The sequence below is a fragment of the Lolium perenne genome, chromosome 2, assembly GCF_019359855.2.
Source record: "Lolium perenne isolate Kyuss_39 chromosome 2, Kyuss_2.0, whole genome shotgun sequence".
NCBI lineage: Eukaryota > Viridiplantae > Streptophyta > Magnoliopsida > Poales > Poaceae > Lolium > Lolium perenne.
The window spans coordinates 126,804,315-126,828,588 of NC_067245.2; the positions used below are offsets into that span (position 1 = coordinate 126,804,315).

General features: G+C 48.0%; 1 long non-coding RNA gene across 1 annotated transcript; it reads left to right on the top strand.

The window, feature by feature from the left end:
- The first annotated feature begins 1,198 nt into the window (after positions 1 to 1,198).
- LOC127333486 (uncharacterized) lies at positions 1,199 to 23,952 on the top strand. The gene is made up of 3 exons (XR_007871198.2): positions 1,199 to 2,010; positions 3,413 to 3,497; positions 23,726 to 23,952. It is a non-coding gene; the product is annotated as an uncharacterized lncRNA (long non-coding RNA).
- The last annotated feature ends 322 nt before the right edge of the window (positions 23,953 to 24,274 follow it).

Consider the following 24,274-nt stretch of genomic DNA (forward strand, 5'->3'; position numbering starts at 1 on the left):
GCTTCCCTTTTCATTTTCATGTTCTATACTTGTTTAAATCTTGGTCAAACCTAGGATTTGACCAAGATTCAAATGTGCATCAAAATTCCAAAAAAAATCAGAAAAATGAAAAACCAAAGCACATAGTTTTCTTATGTCATATAGTAAGCATTCAAGTTGATAAACAAGCATGTCTAGACATATTCAAACCCGATAAATCATGTATCTACCCCCTAACCCTAAACTAGATTGGTCATCTTAGAGTGACTAAAAAGGATCCAAGCTTACCTTTTCATTTTCATGTTTATGCTTGTTTAAATCTTGGTCAAACATAGGATTTGACCAAGATTCAAATGGGCATAAACATTCAGAAAAAATTAAAAAACCAACGCACATTAGTAGCCCAAAATCGAACCATTCAAGTGGATATTTTTGAACTTGATCTGTAGTAGTGGGCAAAACCCTAGATTAACCTATATTTAATCATAGATTCGTAGGTCGATTTTTCTACTTTTTTATTATTACTATGCAGCACATGTGTGTTTGCCCGTCGCGTGAAACTCGGAGGAAGAGGGATCACTCGGAAGGAGAGAAGAAAAGAGTGCATTATGGTGTCTCCCCTTTTTCGGGTGATGATGTTGACTGTTGTGCAGGTTTTGTCAGTGAGCAGGAGGTGCGAGCGAGCGAGCGAGTCGAAGCGAGGCCGAGAATGAGAGAGATTTTTTTTTGTGAGAGGGACAACCGAAGGATCCTGAAGGACCCACAGACTTCCAATACGCATCCTGATGCGTCTTGTAACGGCCCCGGAAAAAAAAACCCCTATTAGATTTGTTTGTTTGTTTTCTTCTATGCATCATCATGTTGCATCATGTCTACATGTTTTTGGCAAAATAAAATTATTTTAATAAATCCTATTTTTTTATTTCTTTATTGTATGGTTTATAAGATCCGCCTCATTTCTCCTCTTATTTAACAAAACCCCAAAACCAAATATTAAATTCTTGCAAATTGTTTTGGTCATTAATAAATCTTTTCAAAGTGTGTTTTCCATCCTACCTTCTCATTCTGTTTTCCTCATCTTAGACTCTCTAAAATTTTCAGAAGTTCTCTCTTGCCTTTCTGCAAATTTATTTGCAACTTTCCCAGAAAAATTGCAAGAGGCCGAGCACATCTTCAGGCTCGTTCTTTTCCTGGAGCCAGCTCCAATGTTTGTCTTTCTCTTCCAGACAGAAAACGTGAGCCTTCTTCTTCCAGGCAGAAAAGGTGAGCTAGTGCTCACCTGATCCTTCCCTAGCTGGACCAAGCCAACCATCGCGTCCCCTCCTAATCCGCAGCAAACCCTAGCCCACTCCCTCTCCATCCTTGTGCCGCCGCCCCTTCTTTTCCCTAGACCACGCAGAAGAAAGGGACAAAAGTTTCAGAGAAAAACACCACACACATCCGCCGTAGCGTCGCCGTCGCCCCGTCGTCTCCGACCACCTTTCGCCGAACCAAGGCCACCAAGAGCTTACCCTCATCACGTTGTCCATCCTCGACCCAATAATCCTCGAATCGAGCACGCAATCGACACCAACGACCCCGTTCTCTTCCCCGACTCCGGCGAGGAAATCGTTGTTTCCGGCCGCCTCCGACGTCGCCCGCCACCTCCGAGGTGTTCATCAGTTTCCTGGTGAGATGGCGCCCCTTTTCCCCCTCTTCCCCTCCCTGTTTGCTCGCTGTTTGGTGTCGCCAAATTCTGACGGAACTGTCGCTGTTTTGACCGAGGGTTTTCGCCGGAGTTTTCCTGAACTGCGTCGCTTTTTCTCGCCGTCGTTCGCCGCGCTGAACGTGGGGATGAAACCGCCATGGCATCTTCTTCATCTTCGCTGAGTCCACGGAGCAGGTGCAGCTTCGGGACTTCATCTTCAACCTCGTCTCCTTGCCGGAAACGCCACCTGTAGCTGTTGCAATTCTGCCTCGCCATGGTTTTCTACCCGGAGTACCCGTCGTCGACCTCGTCTCCGACCATGTTTCCTTCGCCAGCACACCTAGGTGAGCAGCCCTCATCTTCCTCTCCTAAGTCCCCTGCTCCACCTTTGTTTCGACTCCGCGCAGGCGCCCGCCATGACCGATGCTATGCCAAGCACGTCCTGGCCGTGCACGCCTCTGCATCATGCACCCACCACAGCTCACCCGCACGCTTGCTGCTGCTTGCTTTTTCACCACGCACACACACCATGCTCCATCTCTGCGCCACACGAGCAGCTCAAGGCTTGTTTTGCTGGTCTCCGTTGCCGATCAGTCTCTTCACCTCGCCACGGTTCCCTGTTGTTTGTTCAGTTTCATCAGGTTCGACAGTGCATCGCGTAGCTCCAACTCTTGGCCAGAACGTCGACCTGGGTTGCTTCAAAAGTCCCCACGCCTCCCTTTGATTATGAATCTGAGCAGTAGCCCTTTGGCTACTGTGGCTCCTTTATCTGCTTGATCGATCTGTAGATCAAATTCTGGCCGGTGCAATTAAATCCTTGCTCTATGTTGTTACTTAGGATCGTGCATGTATGTGTCTCAATCATGTTCAGCACAGCAGCAGCAGATTGTTCACTTGTTTTATTTCAGCTAGCAACATCTTGCAATTCTATATCCATCCACCTGCTATCTAAGTTGCTTAGCTAGCTAGCTATGCATAACATGAAACGATCCAGCAGCTTGCCTGCTAGCTTGTGTATCTAACTTTCCAATGGCACACACATCTTTCTTTTACCATCCGATGTTCCAGATTTTAGAATCTGTTAAAAATCCAGTTAAAAAGTGACACTTTCAGTTACCTGTAGCTTGACTGGAGTTTTCAGTCTGTTACCCGTAGCTCTCCAAAAACGTTTCCTAGCCTGCTGTTCATGCTCTTGATCCAATTCCAGCAGCCCAAGATCAAATCCCAGGAAAGACAGACGCCACTCTGTTTCAGTTTTCAAAAAACACCTGCAGTCCGTTTCAAGTCAGAGCACATATATCCCAACTTTTTGAACCATCCCTGTACAATTCAAACTATCACATCTTTTGCCATTTAAATCTGTTTTAAAAAAATGTAGTATGTTTCCGAGTCAAAAGTATATGTAGAATATAAATCTGTCATTCATATGCATATTTGTATCTCACATCATGTAGTGTCATATAGTTTTGCATATCACCTAATAAATGACTTGGATTATGTGGGATATAATTTAATTGTTTTCCCGATTTCATTTAAAATTATGTAGCTCACACATGCCATGTTAAACAACACCTAACTTTGCCGGTAGAAATGCAACTCCAACCTAATTGTTTGTCCGGGGTTCCGACTCCGATTAATTTGGATAAGATGCATTGCACCATCTTTGCCATGTCATGCATATCATCTTGCTCATGCCGATTCTTCTTTATCCGTAGTAGTAAGACTTGCAATCGTTGTGTGTTCCAGTATTTGCTTCTTCCCGGATAGGACCGCGAAGTGGTGCGGTGAGATACGACAAGGTCTCCGGATGTCCCTCGGCAAGCTTTAACAGGCAAGCATTTTCCCTATACTCCTGTCCCTGCAGGAGTCGCTCACCTATTTTATTTTGCCTTCTCCCTCATGCTATCCTTAAGTTGCGTTCTTGTCACGTGTCCCTTCCACTTGTTACCTCAAGCAGCCCATATTGCCATCACCAACCACCAACCTCCTACAGCTGATGTTTGGTTATCGGGTCTGCCTTGCGAGTCGTAGTGCATGCTAGTGCTGTTTATATCTCGTTACCGTTACCGCTATCTTATCGGGTTATCAGTTGGGGAACATGACACATGGTTTATGGTTACCTATCTGTTGGAAGTATCATGGCTACTTGTTAATAATTGTTAGCGGAGACATCGGTGGGTCAGTTGCTCGTTTTATGGCGGCTCACTTGTGTTTCTTTAAAGCTTAGGACCCGAGTTCCTGTTATCTGTTCTGAGACTGAGCGCTCTAACCACACGTGGGTATGCCTATGGGTCTCCCCTCGACCACTGCCGGAATCTACAGCTTTGTCCAGTGGCCACAACTAGATTATAACGTTTCCTTTTTGATGCGTGCGTGCAAGCTTGTTTCCTTCTGTTACTTTTGGGGAAGCCTTATGCCTTGTATCCCTTTGTTCTTGTACGCACGTATAGGTGGGATACGATGTTAAGCGGCATCCGAAAGAGTGAGGTCATTGGTCATCTCCCCAGAGTGAGCTCTGATCCAATGTGCATCTGATGTAGCCCCGGTCACCGATGTCGCTACACCAAGACCATCAAGTGCAGCCCCGCCTATCGTCGACGCTACACCATGGCCAAAGAGTCCCCCAAGTGGACCTTCAACCCTAACCCATGCTACACGCATCAAGGTGAACTCCTTCCTCTCGATACTCGACCTCGTAGATACCTTGAATGGAATGCTACCTCATGTCGGCATGTTATATGTCATTAGGTACAAGAGTCATCGAGGACCGGAGAGGAGGAACACCCATGGTGCAAGGAAGCGAGGGAAGGGAAGAGGAGCCATTCATCATGGTGCAAGGAAGAAGGAAGAAGAAGAAGAAGGAAGGAAGAATGAAGGAAGAAGGAAGGAAGAGGAAGAAGAAGCGGGAGGAGGGAGGCCGGCCGGTCACAGGCCCGGTTGACCGGCCCCCTGACCGGCCCGGCCGGTTTTCGGCCGGAACGACGACCGGTGCCATCCGGACGCAATCCCGGGGCTCCCGAAGCCTCGCCCGGTCATCGCCCGGTCCAGAATCCGGTTGTGAACCGGATGGGCCGGTCCCAGGCCCGGTCAGACCGGCCCTGTGACCGGATTCGTCGGGTTTGACCCACCCACTTGTACCTTTTCGACCCATGCTGCCTTGTATGCCTATATAAGCCCCCAGGTCGCCCCCTTACCTCTTTAGACAAGATGATAGCTTAAACATGAAGATGAGCTTTGTCTCCCTAGGGTTTCATCCCCTTTGTATCAAGGCTACCTATGTTGGATGATTGGATTTGGTGTGTGAGATTCTAGTGTTACCCACTCTCTCTCCCACTCCTAGATTCATCTCCCTCACCAATCTCTCCGCTCGGAATTCTACCGCGTGTCTCTTCCGGGTTGATTCTATTGGCGTGGTCCATCGAGCCACGGGGTAAGTATCGATTGTATTGGGTTGGTGTGCGTGCGTGAGTTCATCGTGTTCTTCATGTTCATCGTGTTCTTCGCGTTCTCCCTCTCTCCCTCCTTTGGATTTCGGGTCAACCGCAAGATCGGGCCACACACGGGGTCTTAGACCTCATCATATGGTATCAGCAGCCTTTGGTTTCCGCGGATTTGACCCCCCACCCATCCAATTTCGTCTCTAAAAATTTTCCCCAAAAAATCCCCAAAAATAGCCCTAATTTGCCTCTTGACCGATCTGCGATTTCGTTGCGTTTTGAGTGGTTTTGGTCCATGGATTTGGTGTTGGAGTGCTTGATCTACTATCTCCCCAACTTTTAGGCCCCAATTCCATCGTTTCCCCTTCGATTTGGTCGATTTGGCTTGGTTTTGCTCAAGAACAGGAGAGAGAAAACGAGCTGTCCGGTTGAGCACCGGTTGACCGGGCCCGAGACCGGCCGGGCCGGCGCAGAACCCGGTCGACCGGCCGTGTGACCGGCCAGGCCGGCCCCAGGTCCGGCCCAACCGGCCCCTGAACCGGGCGCCACCCCTCCACCTCCACCGCCGACCACCGCCACTCCTCTCCTCCGCCGGCAAGCACCGCCATCATACCCTACCACCGGCAAACACCACCGCGGCCCCAACAAACACCGCCGCATCCGTAAGAGCATCGACACCACCTCCACCGGCATACCACCGCCACCACCGCCAAGCTATATTGACCCGACTTCTTCCGCTAACTTGTGTTTGCTTGTTTCGGTTTGAGTGCCTTGTTTGTGAAACTAACCCGCAGCTCCGAAGCAAGCGACGACATCCTCGGCACCCCGGACTTGCAAACGTACTCTTGACACCACCACCATCATCGCAAGTTGTGTGTTCATCACCGCCTAACATCTAGGTATAACTTGCATTCCCCTTGTAACCCATCTTCTTTTGCGATCTATCCTATCGAGCATTGCTTATCAAGTGTTGCGAGACATTGCACGTGGCCCCGCATTGTGAGGTGTGTGTGTCGCGTTGAGTAAGGCACCCAAGCAAACACTCGTTTGGCAAGATAGCAAAAGCGAGGCTAACGCTAACATAGTGCGTGAAAAAGCCCCAAAAACACAAAAAGAGTGCGAGTAGCACCATACATCCATACATCCATACATCCATACATCCATACGCCCATACATACAAAAGTGTCCACGTGCCACCAAAGATACAAACGAGTGCAAGTGCCACCATATACAAAAGAGAAAAAGCTTTTAAGCAAAGAGAGATACGAGAAGAGAGGCCACGTGTGAATCTTGTTGTCTCTTCCGTTGCAACCAAAGCTTTGATCTCTTCTTGTGTTAGTGTGACACCAAGCACCCTTGCTTAAGGGCTTCTTACACTTTTCCGCTCATTCCTTGGTCGCACTAACCCCGTTCATCTCGTGTGTGCGTTCCACATCTTTTCCGTGTTTATAGTGATCATCGCTTTGACATTTGAATTTTTGGATTTCACCCACTCTTGACAATACACTTGATTTCGGATTTCGTCTTTTGGCTTTCCACCATACTCACCTAACACCATATTTGCTAGCTTTTGCGTGTGCTTTTGTGTGAGTACCCGATACAATTGTTCTAACTCTCGGTTTTGTTGGATCACCCCAATCTTGTCATACCACGGTAAGGTTGCGGGGTAGTGTTCTTCCACTAACATACACCATATAGATATTCTCGTGCTAACATGTATAGCGACGAAGAAGACACGGAGGAGTACACGGAGCACTTCGAGGAGGATTCCTCTTCAAGCACCGCGGATGTGGAGGAACATGTGGAGCTCGACACCGACTATGGCTCCGCGAGCATCACCGACATGACCGACGTCGAGGAGCTCTACATCAACAATAGCTCCTCAAGCATGGACGACATGGTGGAGCGCCACCTTGAGGACAACTTCGACGAGCCCTACATCGACAATGGCTCTTCAAGCATGGACAACATGGTGGAGCACAACCTTGAGGACAACATCGACGAGCTCTACATCGACAATGGCTCACCACTCATGGACGACATGGTGGAGCAACGCCACGAGTACGACATCGACACCATGGCGGAGCCTCACCTACGCTCCACGAGGAGCAAAGACGATGCTCCTACATACCCCTACTTGGCCAATGGAGCTACATATGAAGATGGAGGACCTCCACGAGGGCACCATCATATGGATCGTCAAGGGCGTCCCCATCATGAGCGTCATCGACATACTTCTCCATGCTCCACAAGGCGCCACCATGAGAGTGCTTATGCACAAGATCGTCGACTTCAAGTACACCATATGGAGCATCAAGAGCGTCCCCACCATGAGCGTCATCGACACTCTTCTCCAAGCTCCACAAGGCGCCGCAAGCAATATGCCAAGTCGCATGAGCCATCATCTAGGCATGGCAAGGACCATCATCGACATACGTCACCACATGAGCTTCGCCGCCACAAGCCACTTCATGATCGCCATCGACCAACATCTTCCACGAGTCTTCGACGACACCACTCAAGCCATGGTGATGATGTACGAAGACGAGAGCCTCGACATGAAGGCGACAAACACCATGATAGGGTGCCTACCACTCCAAGGATGGCAAGTGCACATCGAGCATACCTTCCTCATAAGGCGACTTCCACCTCTTGTGCCACCACCACAATGGCCTCTACCTCGTCACGTGCCTATGGACTCCGATGCTACAAGTGCAAGCAACAGGGCCACCCTCCACGGGAATGTCCCAATCTCCTATGTGAGGTGTGCAAGGCCAAGGGTCACGTGGCATGGCAATGCACAACGCCAAGCGCCAAGAAGCTCTACTTCGACGATCTCAATGCACAAGTCTCCAAGATGCCTATCGCGCCCACACTTCAAGATGAAGATCGCCAAGGTCAACTCAAGGTTGATGTGGATTCGAGCCTAGCTCTCTACTACACCACGACGCCACCACTTGAGGACGACTTGGGAGGCGATGGAGTTGAGCATGGTGACCATGGGATTCTCCCTTCACCTAAGGAGGCGCATGGAGTTGAGCTGGTTGAGCATGGGAACTTCCCTTCAACCAAGGAGGCGCATGGAGATGCGAAAGTCGAGCCTACTCCTATATGCTTGATTGATGAGTTGGTACCAATCCCATGTGAGGATGAGAGCCACTTAGCCCACTTGAGTGAGAGTGATAGTGAGTTGAGTGACTTCCACCCCATATGCGAGTTTGAGTGCTTCCGTTTGGAGGACATGAGTGATACACTAAGTGAGTTGAGAGAGGTAGATGATAGGTCCATGGAGGACATCGCATTTGCTAACACATTAACCTCTCCCTCGTTTGTGTCTTCTTATGTTGCACTAGGTTCCACGGAGGACGAGTTCCCGCTCATGGAGACGATGTACATGGTGCATGAAGATGATGATATCTCACCATGCTTGCTCCAAGATGGACAAGTCGACCACATGGATCCTCCTACTTCCACCACACCTACTTCACATGAGTCGGCCTACAAAGGTAACAACATAGGTGTTGGTGATGCCATGATCCCACTAGTGGACATGATGACTCATGAATGCATGCATGATCTTGATGACCCATTTGCTACGTCACATGCTACTTTTACTTTCCCATGTGATGCTTTGCTTGATAATATTGTTGATCATGTGGAATTGAGTGTTTGTGATACCATGACCATGCCATGCTATGAGAGCTTCAATTTTCCAACCATTGCTTGCAATATGTTACCTACTTGCTCTTTCACATGTATTGCTTGCAATGACAATGATGATATTAGCTTCCGCATGCTTTGCCCAAAATGTTTGCACTACTCCATGATCGTTGCATCCAAGATTGTGAACAATTCCCCTTTCTTATGCTTGGTATGCAAACATGCTTATTTCATTGTCCACGAGATGGCCCCCATAGCCTTCTCCATTTTTGATGATCATGAGTACCCACATACCACACATGCACCTTCATGCCATTTGCACTATCGCCATGCATTTCATACTATCTTGCTTGACACTAATGGTGATGTGCACAAGTCTTGGAACATCATGATGGATGATGTGTTCCTTTACCATGCACACACGCTTTTTGTTTTCTCTTTTGTGTGTATAGGTACCCGAATGACTACCTCCACCGCTACGGAGCATGAGCTCACGAAACGCGCAATTGAGAGCTACCCCAACAAGGACCTAACCCGCGGGAATCACACCAAAGGGTATGTTCCCACAAGCCTTCGCCCTCGTGTGTTTCCGGCTTGCCTTGTCGAGTTTCCGGTTTGGTCCAACTCCTCGTCGCCTCTTTTGCCTCTTTTGCAACATATCTTGACACATCTTATTGGCACAATGATTGTTGTATGTTTTGATGCTTTCATCATACACTCCGAGAATCTCAAGGACCATGTCATACATGTGAGAGACACCGTATGCATCTTGTGCCACATGTCACACAAAAAGTTGCTCTTCTTTGGATTTCTCATTTCATCTTTGGCATTTGCAATGGATTCTTTCACACTTGAGGACACTCATACTCGGCTCAAGCCAACCATACTCTCCCAAGTTTGAAGTCTCCATCGCTTTGCCATTGCACATAACAATTTTGTCCCAAATTTTGCCGACGATACTTGCCTTTTGTTTGTTCCACTTGTTTGGGACAATGCTACACCACACATTTTTGACACCATACAACTCTTACATGCACAAATTTTTGCCCTTCCACATGTTGGATACACCCACACTCTTTTGGTTCCCATTTTTGCCAAATGCCTCTTGGAGCTTTCCCTTCGCAAGTGGTTTTTCTCCAAGTTCTTCTTCGACCGCGACTTTATCCCTCTACCACAACATGGGACACCCGTCATAGACTACCTCTTCGATGAGGAGGAACAAGAGTCGAGGACGACTCTTCCCCAAGGGGGGGAGATGATGTAGCCCCGGTCACCGACGTCGCTACACCAAGACCATCAAGTGCAGCCCCGCCTATCGTCGACGCTACACCATGGCCAAAGAGTCCCCCAAGTGGACCTTCAACCCTAACCCACGCTACACGCGTCAAGGTGAACTCCTTCCTCTCGATACTCGACCTCGTAGATACCTTGAATGGAATGCTACCTCATGTCGGCATGTTATATGTCATTAGGTACAAGAGTCATCGAGGACCGGAGAGGAGGAACACCCATGGTGCAAGGAAGCGAGGGAAGGGAAGAGGAGCCATTCATCATGGTGCAAGGAAGAAGGAAGAAGAAGAAGAAGGAAGGAAGAATGAAGGAAGAAGGAAGGAAGAGGAAGAAGAAGCGGGAGGAGGGAGGCCGGCCGGTCACAGGCCCGGTTGACCGGCCCCCTGACCGGCCACCCGGTCACAGGCCCGGTTGACCGGCCCCTAACCGGCCGGCCGGTTTTCGGCCGAACGACGGACCGGTGCCATCCGGACGCAATCCCGGGGCTCCCGAAGCCTCGCCCGGTCACCGCCCGGTCCAGAATCCGGTTGTGAACCGGATGGGCCGGTCCCAGGCCCGGTCAGACCGGCCCTGTGACCGGATTCGTCGGGTTTGACCCACCCACTTGTACTTTTTCGACCCATGCTGCCTTGTATGCCTATATAAGCCCCCAGGTCGCCCCCTTACCTCTTTAGACAAGATGATAGCTTAAACATGAAGATGAGCTTTGTCTCCCTAGGGTTTCATCCCCTTTGTATCAAGGCTACCTATGTTGGATGATTGGATTTGGTGTGTGAGATTCTAGTGTTACCCACTCTCTCTCCCACTCCTAGATTCATCTCCCTCACCAATCTCTCCGCTCGGAATTCTACCGCGTGTCTCTTCCGGGTTGATTCTATTGGCATGGTCCATCGAGCCACGGGGTAAGTATCGATTGTATCGGGTTGGTGTGCGTGCGTGAGTTCATCGTGTTCTTCATGTTCATCGTGTTCTTCGCGTTCTCCCTCTCTCCCTCCTTTGGATTTCGGGTCAACCGCAAGATCGGGCCACACACGGGGTCTTAGACCTCATCAGCATCTCCTAGGAACTTGTAAGGGTATTTCACCCTTATCCATTATTTTGGTAACGATGACACCGTGCTAAAGTATTTGGCCTAATATGTTTATAAGTACAATCTCAGGTATTAGGCAATGAGGCGTAAATGGTGTATCAAGGGAACAAGAAGGCTAAAGGTGACCCCCCATTTCAACAACAATCAAAAAGGGGTTACAGGAGAAATCCGGTCACCTGCCCGGTCCAACCGGGCCAGCAACCGGCCAGTCCGGCGTGGTGGCCGGTCAACCGGGCGGCAACCGGGCTCCAAAGGAGGAGCCAGCAGATCCGGTTTGCGCCCGGTCAACCGGGCTCTCGACCGGCGTGTCCGGTGCTCCGTCCGGTCCACCGGGCGGCAGCCGCGCCAACCGGCCGCCAACCGGAGGAGCTCCGGGACCAGCAAAAGGCGTCCGGTCCAGCCCGGTCGGACCGGCCTCTCGGCCGGGCTGTCCGGTCTGGCCGATCGACCGGGTTTGTCGAGGAAAAGCTGAGGTGGCAAGTGGCAAACGGCCATATTTCGAAGAACACTATAAATAGCCCTTCTCCTACCTCTAGACAAAAAGATACTACACTACAAACTGTTCTTGAGCTCTCTCTCTCATACTCCATTGCTAGAAACACCAAAAGCCTCAGATCTCCCTCCTCCTCCACTCAAACTCAAATCCCTCCGGGGAATCATTAGAGGAGGACCCGATCTACCGTTCTACCAAGCCAAATCTCATTCCCCCTTGTATTCATTGAGAAGCTTGCTTCCTAGGGTTCCTTGGAAACCCTAGGTAGGCAAGAGGAGTCCGGAAGCATCCGGGCTGTGGATTTGCTCCGGGTAAGATTGTGAAGGTTTGGAGGCTACCTCAAAGTCTACCACAAGTGAGTGAGCTATTCCTTCGTGGGATAGGCTCCGGAGAATAGGGTGAGCCTTCGTGGCGCGGGGAATCCTTCGTGGGACCTCCACTCCTCCAAACGTGACGTACCTTGTTGCAAAGCAAGGGAACACGGGAATACATCCTCGTCTCCGCGTGCTATCGGTTATCTCTAACCGAACTCCTTACTTGTGATTTAACTGCCTGTGAGAGCCTTCGTGCTCGAGTTAGTTGTATCCTCATATAGGTTGCTTCACCTAGTTTGCATTAGGCTCATCTTTATATTCCGCAAAGCCTAATATTGCAAAGAAAGAATTAAAATTTGTAGAAACCTATTCACCCCCCCTCTAGGTTTACCATCTCTATACTTTCAATTGGTATCAGAGCCTGGACTCTTATTAAGGGCTTCACCGCCTTAAGAGTGAGATGGATAAACTCTTCGAGGGTCTAGATGAAGACTCTAACCTTTCGGTTAAAGAGATGAAATCTAGATTCTTGGCATATGAGGCCGAGAAGAAGAAAAAGGAGGATGAGCTACAAAACCAAATGGCGAAATGACGCCATGCTTAAGAACCTAAGCTGCGGGTGGAACTTCTAGTGGGGCTTCGGTCTCTAAGGAGTCCTACCATGATGTTAACTATAACTATCCTAGAAACACTTCACCCATGCCTCATATAAACCATAGTGGGACCGTTCCCCATTACGATGGAACTCACTTTCCACATTGGAAATCTGCTATGGAATCTCATATTCGCAGTGCGAGTGTGGAGCTATGGGAGCTCATTGTTCATGGACATCGGGAGCCACAAGATCCCACTCGGTTGACCTCCACCGAGTTCTACAACCGTCAACTCAATGCATCCGCACGTGACAAGATTAGAAGTGGCATCAACCGCAAGCTTCTTGATCAAGTCGATGACATTGTCTCCGCTAAAGAGTTGTGGGATCGGATCGTAGTACTACAAGAGGGAACCGATTTGATCCAATCAGCTCTCTATGAGACCGCAAAGCAAGAGGCCTACCAATTCATGATTCGAGATGGAGAATCCATATTTGATGCCTATGCTAGGCTTGGTGCTCTGAAAGTAAGGGTCAAGGGACTTGGTGTTGAGAAGTACAATGACGGATTTGAGATGAGCAGAAGCCTTCATAAAATCCAAGGTCATTGCTATGATTGCCGTCAAACAAGAAGACACCAACCTTGGACTCAACTTGCAAATCATGACCAAGAGTGCCGATCTCAACTCCGATGATCTAGTCTCCTATGTGGCCGCCAATGAAAGCATGGCCAAAGCCGGAAAGAGGCTCAAGGCAATGAACCGTGTTGATGAAGCCTCACACAACCATGAAGCGTCACACAACCTTGCTCTCAAAGCTAGAGCCGACCATGAAAGCAAAGAAGACTATGAGATTGAAGAAGATGAAGAGATGACTTCAACTAGTGACATTGCTACCGACTTTGCTTTCTTTGCCAAGAAGTACAAGGCAAAGTTCCCAATGCTCCTCAATGACAAGAAGAAGAAGAGAACTTGCTACAATTGTGATGAAGATAACCACTTTGCAAATGAGTGCCCTTATGAGAAAAGGGTAGACAAGCCAAAGTTCATCAAAGGGGTCAAGCCAAGATTGAAGCCGAACCCAATCAACGATCGGTACAAGAAGAACAAGGGAAGAGCTTTTGTTGGGGCCGAGTACTTGTCCGATGAAGAAGAGGAAGATGAGGAGAAGGAGGCCGGAGTGGCCGGTTTGGCATACTCTAAGCCCGGGTCACTCTTCACATATGACTACTCCAAAGATTACTCCACGGAGAATGATGTTGGCTCTTCTTTCATGGCAAGAACAACTCAAGATGATGACTCCGATGACTCTCCCTCCTCTCCAATCATTGGCTCTTGTCTTATGGCAAGGGAAACCAAGGTAATGGAACCTCCACCTTCCCTATCTAGTGTTCTTGATGATGAAAACGAAGATCAAGAAGAATTAACTATGCTTAAGGAACTATATGATGTTAGATGCACCCTTCGTGGTGAAGCTCTTGTCAAGTTTGATTTCTTGATGGACTCACTCAAAGAAAAGGATGAGTCCATTGAGGAATTAGAATATCAATTGAATGAGAAGGAACGGAGATTCAATCTCCTAAGACAAGAGCTAAAAACCGAAAGGTGCATATCTCAAGGCCTTAAGCAACAAATTGAAACTTATGAACTTGATAAAGTTAAGGACCTAGAAACTATTGATAGGGCTCAATTATTGACCCAAGAGCTCAATGCTTCAAAGAAGGAACTTGAAGTTGCTCATGCTTCTCTCACTAGGGATCTTGACCACCTTGAAAGAGCTAACAAGCTTGTCAAGGATGAGCTCAAGAAACTTGGAGAGAATCATGATCTACTTCAAGAATCCTACAAAAAGGCTCTTGGATCAATGAAGGATCCCATTGATGTTGAAAAGCTTGCTTGTTCCTCCATTTCCTTTACTAGTGAGCATGCTAAACTTGTTGAGGAACATGTTCGTTTACAAGAGGAACTTTCTTTGCATGTTGAGACCAATGCATATCTTGAGTCCTTGGTGACCAAATATGGTCTTGACTATCATCCTAATGAATCTTCTTGTGAGCAAGCATCTATTCTTGAGGAAAATGTTAGGCTAACAAAGGAACTTGCAAAGTTCACCACCGCCAAGAACAAGATGGGATTGGATGACCTCTTGAGTAAGCAAAGGTCAAACAATCAAAAGTATGGACTTGGATATACTCCCAAGTCCCACAAGAAGAACAACTACAAGAAGGAGAAACCCGCTCAAGATAAGAACAAGAAGGTCACTAACAATGGCAAAGCCTCAAAGGGCAAAGCCACTAGTGGTGCCAGCACGGGGCCAAACGATCACTATGCATTATTTGTTGATTATTATGGTGATGTCTATGCTAACTATGTTGGCCCTCCTAATGGCTATGCTTATAGAGAGTACTCAATTTGGGTACCAAAAGATATTGTTGCCATTGCAAAGGAACCCATTAATCGATGGGTTCCTAAATCCTCTACTTGATTTTGTAGGGGTATTCCTCAGGTGGTCCAAAATGGGTGTTTGATAGTGGATGCACCAATCATATGACCGGAGGAAAAGGTGTGCTTGATCAATTCATTGAAGATATCCACAAGAAGTCAAGCATTACCTTTGGTGACAACTCAAAGGGAAAGGTACTTGGGTATGGCAAGGTAGCAATCTCTAAGGACTTGTGCCTTGAGACGGTTATGCTTGTTGAACACCTTGGCTATAACTTACTTTCTATATATCATCTTGCCGATGCCGGGTACAATTCATATTTCACTAAATATTATGTGCAAGTCTTTAGGAGTGACAATCTCAAATTGGTCCTTGTTGGATTTGTGGAGAACAACCTTTATGTGGTTGACCTCTCGAAAGAGAGCCCCTCCTTCTCCACATGTCTAATGGCGGCCAAGCATGGCGAGAAGGATGGTTGTGGCATCGCCGCCTTGGTCATGTTAACATGAGGAATCTTAAACAACTCCTAAAGGGTGAGCATATTGTGGGACTAACCGGTGTTTCTTTTGAGAAAGATCGTGTTTGTAGTGCATGTGTAGCCGGAAAGCAACTCAAGAAGAAGCATCCCATCAAGAGTATTGTTACCACATCTAGGCCTTTGGAGCTCCTTCATTTGGACCTCTTTGGGCCATCACACTATGATACTCTTGGTGGAAGCAAGTATGGACTTGTCATTGTTGATGATTACTCAAGATACTCTTGGGTCTTTCTCCTTAAGTCTAAGGACGAGACCCATAGAGAGTTCATCACCTTCGCCAAGAAAGCTCAACGTATGTATGAATCCGAGATCAAGGCAATTAGGACCGACAATGGCACCGAGTTCAAGAACTACACTATGCAAGAGTTTGTGGATGATGAGGGCATCAAGCATGAGTTTTCGGCGCCATACACCCCTCAACAAAACGGTGTTGTTGAAAGGAAGAACCGGACTATCATTGAGATGGCAAGAACCATGTTGAGTGAATTCAACTCACCCCACAACTTTTGGGGAGAAGCCATCTCTACGGCCGTCCACTACTCCAACCGGCTCTTCCTCCGTCCCCTCCACAACAAAACCCCATACGAGCTACTTACCGGTAACAAGCCTAATGTCATGTATATTCGTGTCTTTGGATGCAAATGCCTTGTTAAGAACAACAAAGGAAAGCTCGGTAAATTTGAAACTAGAACCATAGAGGGTATATTTGTTGGATATGCGGAGAACTCTCACGCCTATAGATACTACAACCGGTCCTCCGGGACTATTGAAGTATCTTGTGACGTGGTGTTCTTGGAGGATAATGGCTCCCAAGTGGAGCAAGTTGTTCCATGTGTTGCAGGTAATGATGTTGATCCATCTAGTGCCATCAAGCATATGGGCATTGGACACATCCGGCCCATGGAGGTTCATAATGATGATCAAGATGATGGAGTAGATGTCTCAAGCACGCCACAAGTAGAGCCTAGCTCAACTCAAGCCGAACCATCAAGTGCAACTCAAGAACCACCCTCCACTCAAGATGAGTCTCAGTCCGAAGAACAAGAAGAAGATCCTCATTCCATGGAGCAAGATCATGATGACGATCAAGAGACATCCTCAACTCATGATCAAGCTCAAGTGGTCCCTCATGATCAAGTACTTGCAAGAGATGAATTCATTGATCATGAAGGAACCATTCGGAAGATCAAGGCCGCTACAAGGGCAAGTGACATGAAAGTGGATCAAGTCCTTGGTAGCATCTCAAGAGGAGTGGTAACTCGTAGACACCATGCATTACTTATCACTTATTGTCAACATCATGCTTTTGTGTCTAGTTTTGAACCACTTAAGGTACATGAAGCCTTGGTTGATCCGGATTGGGTAATTGCCATGCAAGAAGAATTGGAGTGTTTCACTCGTAATGAAGTATGGTCTCTAGTTGAGAGACCCAAGGATCATCGCATCAATGTCATTGGGACCAAATGGGTATTCAAGAACAAGCAAGATGAGAATGGCACTGTTATACGAAACAAAGCAAGGTTAGTGGCGCAAGGGTTTGCCCAAATAGAAGGTATGGATTTTGAGGATACCTTTGCGCCGGTAGCCCGTCTTGAAGCTATTCGTCTTTTGCTTGCATTTGCATCTTTCCACAATTTCAAATTATATCAAATGGATGTGAAAAGTGCATTTTTGAATGGTCCCCTAAAAGAAACCGCATATGTGGCTCAACCCCCGGGTTTCGAAGACCCATGCCGACCCAACCACGTGTATCTACTCCATAAGGCACTCTACGGTCTCAAGCAAGCTCCACGTGCTTGGTATGAGTTCCTTAGGGATTTCTTACTACATGATGGGTTTTGCATGGGTACGGTCGATTCCACCCTTTTCACCAAGCGGGTTAAAGGGGGTGGCCTCTTTATATGTCAAATATATGTTGATGATATTATTTTTGGTGGAACTAACCCCAATCATAACAAAGCTTTTGAGCTATTGATGACTAGGAAATTTGAGATGTCCATGATGGGAGAGTTGAAGTTCTTTCTAGGCTTCCAAGTGAGGCAACTTGCAAAAGGCACCTTCATCTCTCAAGAAAAGTATGTGAAGGACATGCTCAAGAAATTCAACATGACCAATGCAAGTCCAATGAAGACACCCATGCCCGTAAAGGGGCAACTTGGTTCATGTGACGGTGAGAAGGATGTGGACATAAAGGTATACCGCTCCATGATAGGATCCTTGCTCTACCTTTGTGCCTCTAGGCCGGATATCATGCTAAGTGTAGGGATGTGTGCTCGTTTTCAATCCGCTCCCAAGGAGAGCCATTTAGTGGCGGTCAAACGGATACTAAGATACCTTGTTCTCACTCCTACTCTCGGGCTATGGTATCCAAAGGGGTCAACCTTTGAACTCATTGGCTATTCGGATTCTGATTGGGCCGGTGATAAGGTTGATCGGAAGTCTACCTCCGGGGCTTGCCAATTTATTGGCCGGTCATTGGTGAGTTGGTCATCCAAGAAACAAAACTCCACCGCCCTATCCACCGCCGAAGCCGAATACATATCCGCGGCATCTTGTTGCACTCAATTGTTATGGATGAAGCAAACCTTGAAAGACTATGGTGTGTCTCTTGGTACGGTGCCTCTTCTTTGTGACAATGAAAGTGCAATAAAGATTGCCAACAACCCGGTTCAACATTGTCGCACCAAACATATTGACATTCGCCATCACTTCCTACGTGATCATGTTGCCAATAAGGATATTGATCTCACTCATGTGGGAACAACCTACCAATTGGCGGATATTTTCACTAAGCCTTTGGATGAAGCCCGCTTTGTTAACTTGAGAGGAGAACTTGGTATTCTTGATCCTAAAAACTTGGATTGATTAACTTCTTGCACTATATTCTTGCATTTATCTTGCTATCTAGCTTAGAGGCATAGCACATATGGGGATAGTCATCTTACCATGTCTTGGTATGATGCATACCTATGTGTGCAACATAAATAGACCCAATGTCATTATATGGACCCAAGCATGTCTCTTCGAGGTCTCATGACATTTGCGCTTTCACATAGGGGGAGTAATCCCCCGCCCCTCATTGAGCCTTCATTACCACTTGATTTGACTATATAAGGCCAAATGATCTTATTGCAAAAACTATTTCAAACTAACTTATGATTCTTGATATACACTTCGAATCATGCCCATTGTTGCTATTCACATCTTGTTTGGATTTTCTCTCCAATGGGTATGCCTAGAGAACTTTGTGTTTCCAACCCCATGTCTATGCTCATCTCATCATCATCTATCTATCTATATGTACATGTCATCATTTGAGCATTTACACACACTTACACACAGCATAGGGGCAAAAACGAGGCAAAATTCGACAATTCTGGGCTGGCCGGTCGCTGGCCCGGTCGGACCGGGTCCCTGACCGGATGGTCCGGTGGACCGGGCGGCAACCGGGGTCTGGGCCGGGTCAGCCGGTCACCAGCCCGGTCTGACCGGATATCTGACCGGTCGCGCAGCCCACTATATATTGGGAAGAGATACCCCTTGGGGTCTTCTTCCCCATTGTTCCCCAATCCCCAACCTCCATGGCCGGCGCCCTCAACACCTCCACCAAGATCTAGGCACTTCCCACCACAAGAACTTCCCCAAACTTCACCACACCATAGATCGGGTCCATTGGAACATCTCCACCGAAGGATTTGGTCCCTCTCCAACTAGCTTGGGAATTTTTGGAGTTCTTGGTTTTCAAGCCCTACCTTGTGTTCTTCTTGTTCCCTTGATCAAGGAGGACAATGTCTTCGGGTAATGTACTCTCCTTTCCTCCCTAAGTTCTAGTCCTCCTCACACATTGCAAGTTCTTGCCAAAATTTGAGGAAATCTTAGGGTTAGGTTTAGGGTTTGCAAGTCCTCATGCCTTTAGAGTGTCTCTCCACACAAAGCACATTCTTCACTCTATTGCTATAGCATGTACTCAAGTTTTTCGAGTTTTTGCATGAATTTGTGGTAGAAATCTGGGCACAACATCACAAATCGACAGACCCGGTTTCCAGCCCGGTCGACCGGCCGCTCAACCGGCCGGCCCGGTGTGTGGCCCGGTCAACCGGTCGCAAACCGGATCGTCCGGTCTGCTGCCCGGTTTGACCGGCCTGTGCGCCGGGTTGCCCAGTTTTCACACAAACTCATCACTACACTTGAATATATGCTATGCTTTTTGGATTCTCTCTTATTGATGACGTGTACACTTATCCCACTGCTATCCTTGCTATATTTTTCTCATTCACAGGAAGTTGGAGTGGTGAGCCACCACGTGGCAATGTTGCCAAGCGAGGTAGGATGGCTGATCCTCCCCGCCGTTCTAGTAGTCGTGCACCCCCCCAAGCTCAGCAAGTGCGACACGCAGCTCAGCTCGGGGCAGAACCAAGTCTGTTGCTACCAAGCGCAAGGACAAGAATGTTGTCCAAGAGGATGATGAGGTAGTACCAACCATCAATGTTGGGGCTGCAAATCGTCTTGAGTGGCAGGAGTGGAGGACACTGAATCCGTATCGCTTTGAGAAGCCAACTTACACTCGTTCGGACAAGGCATTCTGGACCAACACACAGGCAGCCCTCTGGGAGGGTTTCTATGATTCTCATGAATTTATGAAGCATGGTAATATTGTATCACCCAAGGCTATCAATCCTGAAGAACTGGCCTTGCATGAAGCCACCAAGTATCGGTTTGTGGTTCAAACCTTGAGGAGTCTGGGATTGTATGACCTTGTGTGCCTCAAGCCTGATGATACTCAAGATGATCCTATCTTTTGTCCCCTCCTTGTCCGTCAGTTTCACTGCACTGTCTTCTTCCATGATGATGAAGACCGCACCCTCACTTGGATGACCGGCAAGACAAAGTACTCATGCTCCTACTCTCAGTTCCGTGCAGCCATGGGTTGTGGTGATGACAGTGATCCAGGGTACAAGATTCATTCATGGTCCAGGCTCACTAGGGGTGACATCTCTTTCTGCTATCCTCCAAACCCTTCGCCTGGACCTCCCACCATCTCTGGGATGTACTACTCCTATTTGGTACTTGCCAAGCTATTCCGGGAGAACCTCATCAGCAAGTCTGGAGACCACAGTGAAGTCCGGAACTATCACCTCAACTTGATGTACTATTGTCATCCTGACAGGGTGAGGAAGATTGATGGCTGTGATCTTATCTACTGTGAACTGAAGAGGGCAATTATGGACCGCATGACTCCCAACTACGCCCAATATGTTCAGCGGCTCATCAACTACATTGTTCCTGCTCCTCGGAACGTTATTGGTGAGAAAGTCATCATGGATCCATTCAGGTTCCCCATTCAGGAGGCCACTCGTTCAGACGTTCCCTCCATGATGCCCACCACTGAGCGCCGCTCCAAGGCACACCATGATCATGATGCTAGCTCCAGTCACTCTCGGCGCTCCCAGCATGGGGCCGCTCGTTTCTTCACATGCATGTTCCAAATGTGCAAGAGAAGCCATGATGTTGCCCATCAGACCCTTACTATGGTCCAAGAGACACGGAGGCGCCAGAATGAATTCATGGCCTCAAAGAACCACTCTGTTCCTCCTCCTGGCCCTGAGATGGAGCCTGTGATAGCACCTCAGTGGGAGATGCCTCCTCTTACCGATGAGATGCTCCAGAACTTCGACTACTCTGTGTACGCTCATGGTGCTCTCCCTAGGCCTGCTCGTGCTCCTCCTGCTGGCTTTGCTGATGATGATGAGGGTGATGATGGTGCCGGTGATGATGATGCCGGTGCTGATGATGCACGCGAGAGCTCCTCCTCGCTTGGGTTTGGTCACTACTGATGGGTGCGATAGCATCTCTCCTCTTTTCTTCGCCTTTTTGGTGTTCCGATGCCAAAGGGGGAGAAGAGAGTAGAGTCTAGACCACGGGGGTTCTTTGATCGCCACAAGCCATGGGAGTTGCTTTATTTGGATTTTATATGGCTTGTGCTAGATTACTTTGAGTTTTCCAAGAACCATTTGCTATTCGTGTATGGATATGTATGGATGACTATTATGTGTGCTACTCCATGTTAGGATGATTATGCTATGCTTATATATCTTGATATGCACATCTCCATACCATGCTTGTTTCCTAAAGATATTGGGGGAGCTTCTCATGTTTCTCAAATGGTGCACTTTGCATTCAAACGCAAATTCTCCAAGTGCACACATTATGGGGGAGCTTTCGTAATATCTTATATGGAATCAAGGTTTAGAGCTTATCATAATATCTATTTGTGACTCTAGCTCAGTTTGTCATCGTATACCAAAAAGGGGGAGATTGTAAGGGTATTTCACCCTTATCCATTATTTTGGTAACGATGACACCGTGCTAAAGTATTTGGCCTAATATGTTTATAAGTACAATCTCAGGTATTAGGCAATGAGGCGTAAATGGTGTATCAAAGGAACAAGAAGGCTAAAGGTGACCCCCCATTTCAACAACAATCAAAAAGGGGTTACAGGAGAAATCCGGTCACCTGCCCGGTCCAACCGGGCCAGCAACCGACCAGTCCGGCGTGGTGGTCGGTCAACCGGGCGGCAACCGGGCTCCAAAGGAGGAGCCAGCAGATCCGGTTTGCGCCCGGTCAACCGGGCTCTCGACCGGCGTGTCCGGTGCTCCGTCCGGTCCACCGGGCGGCAACCGGGCGCCAACCGGCCGCCAACCGGAGGAGCTCCAGGACCAGCAAAAGGCGTCCGGTCACTGGCCCGGTCAGACCGGCCTCTCAGCCGGGCTGTCCGGTCTGTGGCCCGGTCGACCGGGTTTGTCGAGGAAAAGCTGAGGTGGCAAGTGGCAAATGGCCATATTTCGAAGAACACTATAAATAGCCCTTCTCCTACCTCTAGACAAAAAGGTACTACACTACAAACTGTTCTTGAGCTCTCTCTCTCATACTCCATTGCTAGAAACACCAAAAGCCTCAGATCTCCCTCCTCCTCCACTCAAACTCAAATCCCTCCGGGGAATCATTAGAGGAGGACCCGATCTACCGTTCTACCAAGCCAAATCTCATTCCCCCTTGTATTCAGTGAGAAGCTTGCTTCCTAGGGTTCCTTGGAAACCCTAGGTAGGCAAGAGGAGTCCGGAAGCATCCGGGCTGTGGATTTGCTCCGGGTAAGATTGTGAAGGTTTGGAGGCTACCTCAAAGTCTACCACAAGTGAGTGAGCTATTCCTTCGTGGGATAGGCTCCGGAGAATAGGGTGAGCCTTCGTGGCGCGGGGAATCCTTCGTGGGACCTCCACTCCTCCAAACGTGACGTACCTTGTTGCAAAGCAAGGGAACACGGGAATACATCCTCGTCTCCGCGTGCTATCGGTTATCTCTAACCGAACTCCTTACTTGTGATTTAATCGCTTTTGTGAGAGCCTTCGTGCTCGAGTTAGTTGTATCCTCATATAGGTTGCTTCACCTAGTTTGCATTAGGCTCATCTTTATATTCCGCAAAGCCTAATATTGCAAAGAAAGAATTAAAATTTGTAGAAACCTATTCACCCCCCCTCTAGGTTTACCATCTCTATACTTTCAGAACTGACTTAGCCGTAGACTCAAACAGCTAAGTCCGCTTCGGAGATACGGCCGGACTTCGATTCGGGTTCAACTTGGTTAGGTGGCTTCCTGGACATTGTTGTCGTGAAGGAGAGTGCGAGTCGTGATATCCACCTGTCATAAGTGGGTCGATCGTGTGTGTGGGCACATTTGGGCACCCCTGCAGGGTGTACATCTTATCGATAAGCCGTGTCCGCGGTTATGGACGACTTGGAGCTGTATGACTCGACCATAGACAACTTACACATGTTGTTCATTAATAATAACTTGCGTAGTAAGTTAGTACAACTTTAATAATAAATGGTTAAAACTTGTCAACCGTGTGAGTGCCCTTGTAAGTACTTCCTTGCGTTATGTTTGCAGAGTATAGAACTGTTAGTTTATGCGCTCTCTCACCTTCTCTGATAGACGAATGTTGTAGAGTGTCTCTATAGGTTTTTAGTGCTTGCGCGCTGCCGCTTAACCCCACCATATTGCCTATGACGTTCCTCTTGCGTCCTCTAAGTCCCCTGCGTGCCTCAAGTACAAAGGACGACTGGTTCACGAATGCTTATACGTCTTGAAGTCTTGTTAAGTACGAACCCGTACTTATTGCTGCTTCAACGGGATATAACCGGGCAGGTATGAAGATATGTTCGATGAAGACGACGCTAGCAAGGTTACCCTTCCGGCTTGGCCTGGGCAGGGTTATGGATGCCACTGGTTATCTTCAGGACTCTTAGTCCAATTTGTATCTTGTCCGTACTCGGATGTATTTGATCTTCTGTATGATTTGGATCTTTGTATTGTCTATTTGTATCTTGACTCGTGGGAGTCGTTGTTGTAATATATATGTTTCTTGTGGGCTCTATTGTAATCCTGTTGTAATGCTAGTGCTCGTGATTGATTCCACCTGCATCGCGTGCATGCTTCGGCGTGTACGAAGCGCTTGGTGGTGCGTCTCCTAAAATCGATATCGTGCGGATTTCGGCGGATTCGCTGGGATCCACACGGTACCAGTTTTGGGGCGTCACACGTCTTCTCTTGACAAAGAAGATGGCTGGGAGTTTGCATACCTACTGCACGTGACTTGTGCTCACTGAAGTGTGGGACCTCACGCATGGGCACCACACGTAAGTGACAGACCTGTTGGTGTAAAAACTCAGTTGATTATTGTAGTGCATTATAACA